The following is a 7705-nucleotide window of genomic DNA, read 5'->3' on the forward strand; positions in this document are numbered from 1 at the left end:
TAATGAACTATTAAATAAAAAGATTGGTAGGCTATATGAAACTAAGCATTCATCTCTGTTCAGTTAAAATAAAGCACCAACAATAAGATTCAATCATTAATCTATTATTAAAACAAATCTTTATTCATACCATATGATAGAGCCTATTCCAGAAAATTATGAACAAGATAGAATTTCAAGAAAGTAATATATTGTATAAAATATTATTTTTTTCATATTTGGATTTTATAGAGTATAGGCAGTGTGAGAAATAAGTATATAAATCTGCATTTTCATATAAGACTCAAGAAACATGGTTTATTAGAGGCAGCGTGAGATTCGGGACCAGAAAATTAGTATCACGACTGTGTGATTTTGCACACAGATACATTCACGTAGGTGCCGGGAGAAATCACTTCAAATAGGAGATTTTTAAGGTAGAAGCTAAAAGAGGAACAGGCTACAGTCACATGATCTGCACTTTAAGACTGACCATCCGTGACTAGAGTAGCTATGTGGATGTTTATTTTTTAAGTTGATAAGAGAGTTAGAAACAAAAATATAAAAATATACATTATCATTTCTGCCCCTCCCCATTTCACCTCCCTTCCTCTTTCCTCACCCCCCAGCAGAAAATGTTGGCCTCATTTTGATGGATTTCCAGTGTAATCTCTGTTGAAGTCGATAATTTGATGTGTCAATCTCACCTGTTTTAACAAGCCTTCACAGCTGTGGTACCATGGCACCTAGTTATTTTTGTCTTGATAAAAGACAATTGTCAAGCTTTAGCTATAACTAATTTAGGAACTTCTCAATGCTTGCTATTTCTGAATACACAGGTGTTGGGTGCTTATTTATTTATTTTCCATTAGTGGAACTTCTTTCTTGCCTTCGGAATTCATTCAGCACTCAAAAAAATGTTTGTAGCTCTGCCTGAAAATAGCTGCATGCAAAATTTTAAACTTCCAAACTGTTATCCAAACTTTGGTATCATCAAATGTTTGTGGCATTACTTATGCAAAGCTGAATTCATATGATCCCCAATTCCCATGCATTTGGTAGATAACCCTAGAGATAGGATTGATAGAAGGTCATGCAGATTTAATTAAATTATTTTATCCAAATGTCAATAATAATTCAAATATTTATCTGTTCTTATTTTCTTAGACACTATTTTGAGTGTAGACTTGCAGAAAAAATTAGTTTTATTTATTAGAATGATTCACATATTCTTATGTTGAGGTGACCCAATAATATCATTTTTATTTATTCATTCACTCGACATAGTTATTGTTTTCTTACTCTCTCTCAGGCATTAGAGAAGAAGAGATAAAATACACAGTCACTGACTTCAATGAATTTTCAGTTTATTTTGAAGACATATTACAGAAACTAGAAATTAAAATTAAACACAATGCGTCCTTTGCTGGAAGTAAACATAAAATACTAAGGGAGATTGAGGGAGGCTGACCTAGGTCATCATTCTGGTAGATATTATTACTGATATGACATATTTTGGATAATAGTAATTAGATACATAAATAGTATGGAGAGATGGAAAGCCTAGTTGAGCAAACATCAAGTGTAAAAGCAAGTAGGTATAAAGTAAACATGGCACCTTTACGTAAATTCAAATTGTTATTACTGGAAAGTAAAGTTTACATTAAAAAAAAAAAAAGAGTCTACAGAAAGAGACTTCATCATGTATACCAGGAGTTTGTAGTTTAGTTTGCCTTTAAATTAACAATAATAGGAACTCTGGAGGGTGTTATGCAAAGAGTAACATTACAATACTTGGGTTAGACTGAACAACTTTGAGGATGTATTGGAAGGCTGGGGTGAAGCAATGGCAGGAGATTGAAGGCTGAAGTCTTGTTGGCGTAATCCAAATTAGAAATGATAAGGGAGAATGTAAAATGGTGTATTCACTTTGGAAAACAGTAGCAGTTCTTTGAATGATTAAATATGAAGTTACCATATGACCTAACAATTCTACTTCTGCTTATATACCCAAGAGAAATGAAAACACATGTCCACACAAAAACTTTAACTAAAATGTTTATATTGGCATTAATTATAATAGCCAAATGATGACAATAACCCAAATGTCCATCAAACAATGAATGGATATATGAAATATGGAATGTGCATATAATTAAATATTATCTGGCCATTAAAGAGGAATAAAGTACTGATATGAGCTAGAACTTGGATGAACCTTACAAAATTAAGCTAAGTGAAAGGAGCTTGTCACAAAGTTTACATATTAAATGATTCCATTCATATGAAAATCTAGAATAGAAAAATCTATGGAAACAATAAGTAGATTATTGGTTGCTTAGGGCGACCAATGGAGTAACAGTGGAGTGATAGATAAAGGACATAGTGTTTCTCTTTGTGGTGGTAAAAATATTCTATATTTTATGGTTTCACACATCTGTGAATATATTAAAAACATTGAATTATGTACATTAAGTGGATGGATTGTATGATATATGAATTATGTCTCAAAAAAGCTGTTTAAAAACAAAGAAAAAGAAGTTATGAGATTCTGAATCAATGCAAAAGCATTAAGAATGAAAACAAGAGGGCTGAGACAGTTGACAGATGGAATATAAGGGGCTTTGTGGCCAAGTGGATTACTTGGTGTGTGAAGGTGGTGGTAAGGAAGAGGGAAAAGACTAGGAAGACATCCTGGTTTACTGTTTTTACAAGTAGCTTAGTGATGGTGATTTTAATTATTAAGAAAGAACCTACTGGAGTACTGTTCATGTTTGAAAGTAGTAGGATAATTTATAATTAGTTGTGTGAGTTACATATCAAGTTTAAGCTGTTTATATGATATGTATGAGGAACACCACCAGGTTTTATAATACAGACATTATATACCTTAGGAGAGCCATTTAGGCTATATATGTAGATTTGGGGGTCATCATTGACCAGGTAGACAATAAAACCATAAGGTAAGTAAGTAGGCTTTCCTAGAAAGAATATTTTGATAGAGACATGTAAAGAGAATGAAACTCTGGAAATGACCATGGCAGGCAGAGGAGCTTTGCAAACATTATTTTGGAGTTAATGTACCCATATTGAATAGGATTTAGAGTTAAATGGCATATTACAGATTGTCTACTGCAGTAGTTTCAAATATGGGAGTAGGTGGCACCGATCACTTGATTCTCTTGAAATCATAACAGAAGCCAAGCATATAAAACAGGTAAAATAATAGTTACTCTGCTGAAGGCAGAGCATGCATGTATGCCCTTTCGGCTATGTTTACCTGCCTCATATTATGAGACACTGAGTTGCTCATTGCAGTCTTCTTCCACCTCAGAGATCATAGTATGAAAATACCTACTTTAATTGACACCTTTACATTACTTAGGAGAGAAATTATCCCACACATAGAGGTAAATCAGAGAAGCAGAACCACAATTAGTATTATACAAAGAGGGAGTTATTATAGGAATTAGACCTACTCAATTGTGGTAAAAGATGGGGCAGGAAGGGTTCCAAAGGGAAAGTTGGAAAATCAGAGAAAGTCAACAGCCAGCCAGCTCTCTTGAAGCAATGATGCAGATGAAAAAGACAGAATTTATAAGGAAATGTGGTAAACTGAATACATCTAGCTTCCAGAATGAGACAAGGAAGGAGGGTTGGTGAAGTTGGTAGAAGCTGCTACCTGCATCTGATGATGGACCTGACAGTCACGAAGAAGAGCTGAACACAGAGTGAGGGACAGAGAGGATATGTTGGAATTCATGGACATGTCTGTTTGTCTTTCATGAAATGTAATTAGGACAAGTTTTCGAGAGTAAGCTGCTATTTCACTTCCACCTTCTAAAGCCTTGCTAATTTTTCTTTTGAACAACTTCCATTCAGACAAGTGTTTTCTAGGAAAATACAGCTCGAGTTTTGGTAAGTTGACACAAGACAAAAAACACCACAGTGACACAGACAAAACTTGAAGACAGTCTCTCGTTGGATAACTAATTAACCCAAATAGTGGTTATTTCAAACGGAATTTATTTTTCTAAAAAATTCATAACTTTTGCTTTTTTCATTTTTTTTTTTTTTTTTGAGACAAGATCTCACTCTGTTGCCAGGGTAGAGTATAATGACATCATCAGAGCTCACAGCAACCTCAAACTCCTGGGCTCAAGTGATCCTTCTGCCTCAGCTTCCAGAGTAGCTGGGACTACAGGCACATGCCATCATGCCCGGCTAATTTTTCTATATTTTTATACAGATGGGGTCTTGCTCTTGCTCAGGCTGTTCTCGAACTCCTGACCTTAAGTGATCCTCCCACCTCACCTTCCCAAAGGATTACAGGTATGAGCCACCATGCCTGGCCTCTTTGCACTTTTTTTTAAAGCAGAAATACTATCCTTGGATCTGAGGATAGTAATTAGAATTTTATTAAAGAATATCTTTGTTTACCTGGGTTAACTCTTTGTCCATTGTCTTGTTTTGATTTTATCTGCTTTTTTATATTTTGTTTTTCATTCTGTATTAACTCATTTTGTTTAGACTTTTGTTTTCCTTCAAATTTAATAAGTTTTTTTTTATTGGGTGTTCCTGCTTATATAATACATGAGCTCTATTGTAAGAATAAGGAGTTGAGATGGCTTTCTCTTGCAATGTATGAGACTGTTCTCCAACAAATGCTACCATTGAATGAATATACTAGTTATTACTCCCAGTAAGTGGGAAGAGTTCCTATGGGAGTTTCTAAGGGAATCTCCACAATTGGCAAAATAAGAAGTATCTTTATCTTAGAATCAGGACATAATAGCACTTCTGCCTTTATTCATTTATTCTGATTTTCTTTCTTGTCCCAGCACCCTCTCTAGGATCCATAGCTTAACATATCTCTCCTACTTTATAAAAACCAGTCCTTAGCCTTTAGCTTGAAAGCAAAATCCCTTTCTGTCACCTATTTTATTTTCCGTAAGAAAGAAGCAATATTGTTCATCTACTTTTATAATTACCAGTTACAAAATAAATTATTTTGGTAATTGTTCCTTGATTTTGCCAAGTCCTTTGTAGGTCACGGTTGACCCAGTGTTTCCCTAGGAAAGTTTATGCTTGTAATATCCACGTTCTCTATTTGGTTTCTTATGTTTGCTTCCTCCTACATATTTTCAAGATTTCTAGACCTTTGATGGCACCCATTACATTTTTCCAACACTTTTAAAGTTTAATGTTTCTTTAAAAACATTATTTATTTATTTTTAAAATACTTATTGTCAAGCACCTAAAGTTAGTAGATGTAGAGGTATGTGCTGCCATAATTTAAACTGAAGAGCACTATTGGATTTGTAGTATACTGCATTCTAGGAAGGCATTCTGCTGAGCAAATGATTTCCATTGTGTTGCCTGTTTCTTTTGTAAGGCCACTCAGAATCCAGAATGATTCCATCATGCTGATTTCAAGGTAACTCTCATGCACACTGGACACAAGACAAGTTCAGGATTCTGGGACATCAGTGGTACATCACTGGCCTCTCCATCTATGGGATTATACCTAAGTTTTCAGCCATCTACCCCAGGAGGTGACAACAGGCATCTTTTTCCCCCTCAAGATCCTCATGGCAGATGGTGGTAGAAGTATTGCCTCTTTTTTGCCTTCAAAGGGTATGGAGGCTTTTACTCTATAGTGCAATGGACCATGTCAATTATTGTCCACTCTTGCCTCTGATACATATGGTGACATTTTGCTCTTCTGGGTGGATCTTAAGCCATGCAAGGAGGAATGAATATTGTTTGGCAAACAGAATCACTTTTATCACTCCATCCATAGACTTGGTGACTGTCCTCCCCACAGCAAGTGATGTTTGGATGGCAAGGGTGAAGTTGACAATGAAAGAGATCTAGTAATGCATTGATAATGGCTTAAAGACTTCAAGAAGATATATGGTTGGAATATGTGTTGTTCTACATTTATACTGTAAAATTCTAAATAGCAATTTAACCTAACTAAAAAATGAATTTTTATTGCTTACATTTTCTTGCATACTCAGGCCAAAACTTTCGTTCATGGCATTCTAAGTGAAGCATACTGATAACCTTTATGAGGGCCACTGAAAGCCAATATTTACCAACAGCATGAGGGATGATGCAGTATCGTGAGGAATGATGTAAAAAGTATTAAAGCATTAAATAAATGATATTGCGGGACTGCAAAATCTGAAGACCTTTGTCATTTGAATAAACATCATTTATGAAGAGCCATGGTATTTGAGGTAACAACAGTTGGCTACTTTCTTCCCACATGTTAGTTTGCTAGGGGCTGCCGTAACAAAGTTCTACAAACGGAGTGGCTTAAACAAGAGAATTGTGTTGTCTCACAGTTCTAGAAGCCAGAAGTCTGAGATTAAGGTGTTGGTAGGGACAATCTCCCTCTAAAAGTGTTAGGCAAAGTTCTATTCCAGTTCTCTGTCCTACTTTCTGATAGTTCCTTGGCTTGTGGCAGCATAACTCTATCTTTTACATAGTGATTTTTCTATGTGTATGTGTTTGTGTCCAAATTTCCCTTTCATATAAAGGCACAAGTTACATTGCCCTGGGACCCAACCATTTTAACAAGTTACATCTATAATAAACTTATTTCCAATTTGGTCACATCTTGATGTATTGAGAATTAAGACTTCAACATATGAATTGGGAGGGGGTACAATTCAACCCATAATATCAAGTGTTGAGAGATATGAAATTATGCAGCAACAGTTCACTTAAAAATAAAGGACATCAAGAAATGGTTCCTGGACATAAACAGTAAGAAATGGTACTTGAACATTATGAAGGATGTTGGAGTGATTAGAAAATAAACACATGCCAGTACTTCTTTTCTATCATTTATTGCAATGTTTACTGAAAAATCCATATACCTCATGTGGGTCAATGAATTTTATAATATGTTGTTTAATCAAATTGGTTATATAGCCAGAGACTTTACCAAAAAAGGTCAGCCTGTTAACCCACAAACCTCGAAGGCAGCCCTAATAGACGGTATGCTTTACATTATGTTATTTCTTGGAAAAAAAAATAAAATCAGCATTTTACATGTGCTTAATTGATTATCCAAAATTATAGTGTACTTTTCGCCATTCTTTTTCAGATACATGCAACATACAGCATCTTCTTAATTAAATAGTGTATAATAATGTCATTAGGAATTTAACAGTGTACTGAAGGAAAGTTATTTATAAGACTAGACTACTTTGTCTCATTTTCAGTCTAAGGTTTAGAATTTATGTAATTAAAGCATAGGTAAGATTATAAAATGTGTTATGGAATAGTTTGATAATTTTTGAAGTTTCCTCAAAAATAGTGATTAAAGGTTTAGTAAAACATACAGTATTTTAGCTGATTTGAACCTATTAATTGCCACTTCTGCACCTATAGTTAATAGCAAAACCATAGCTAACAACTTTAATCATGTGCTCAGAGATAAGTGCATTATGTTTCCCAAAACTTATACAAATCGATTTCAATAATAAATCATAAATTTAGTATTTTAAAGAATCCAGTATTAAATGTGCTTATTTAAAATAGTTTCTTCTCTCCCTATGCCCCAAGACATCTCTTTTATAAAACTGAAATTTTAGTTATTTGATTTGCTTCAAGGAGAATCACTACTTATAACCAACTATACAAAGTACATTTCTTCTCTTCAAGAGACCCCTAAATAAAAAAAAAGTACATTTAATTATTTTCTGCAACC

This window comes from Propithecus coquereli, unplaced genomic scaffold (genome assembly GCF_000956105.1).
Source record: "Propithecus coquereli isolate 6110/MARCELLA unplaced genomic scaffold, Pcoq_1.0 Scaffold187, whole genome shotgun sequence".
Taxonomy (NCBI): domain Eukaryota; kingdom Metazoa; phylum Chordata; class Mammalia; order Primates; family Indriidae; genus Propithecus; species Propithecus coquereli.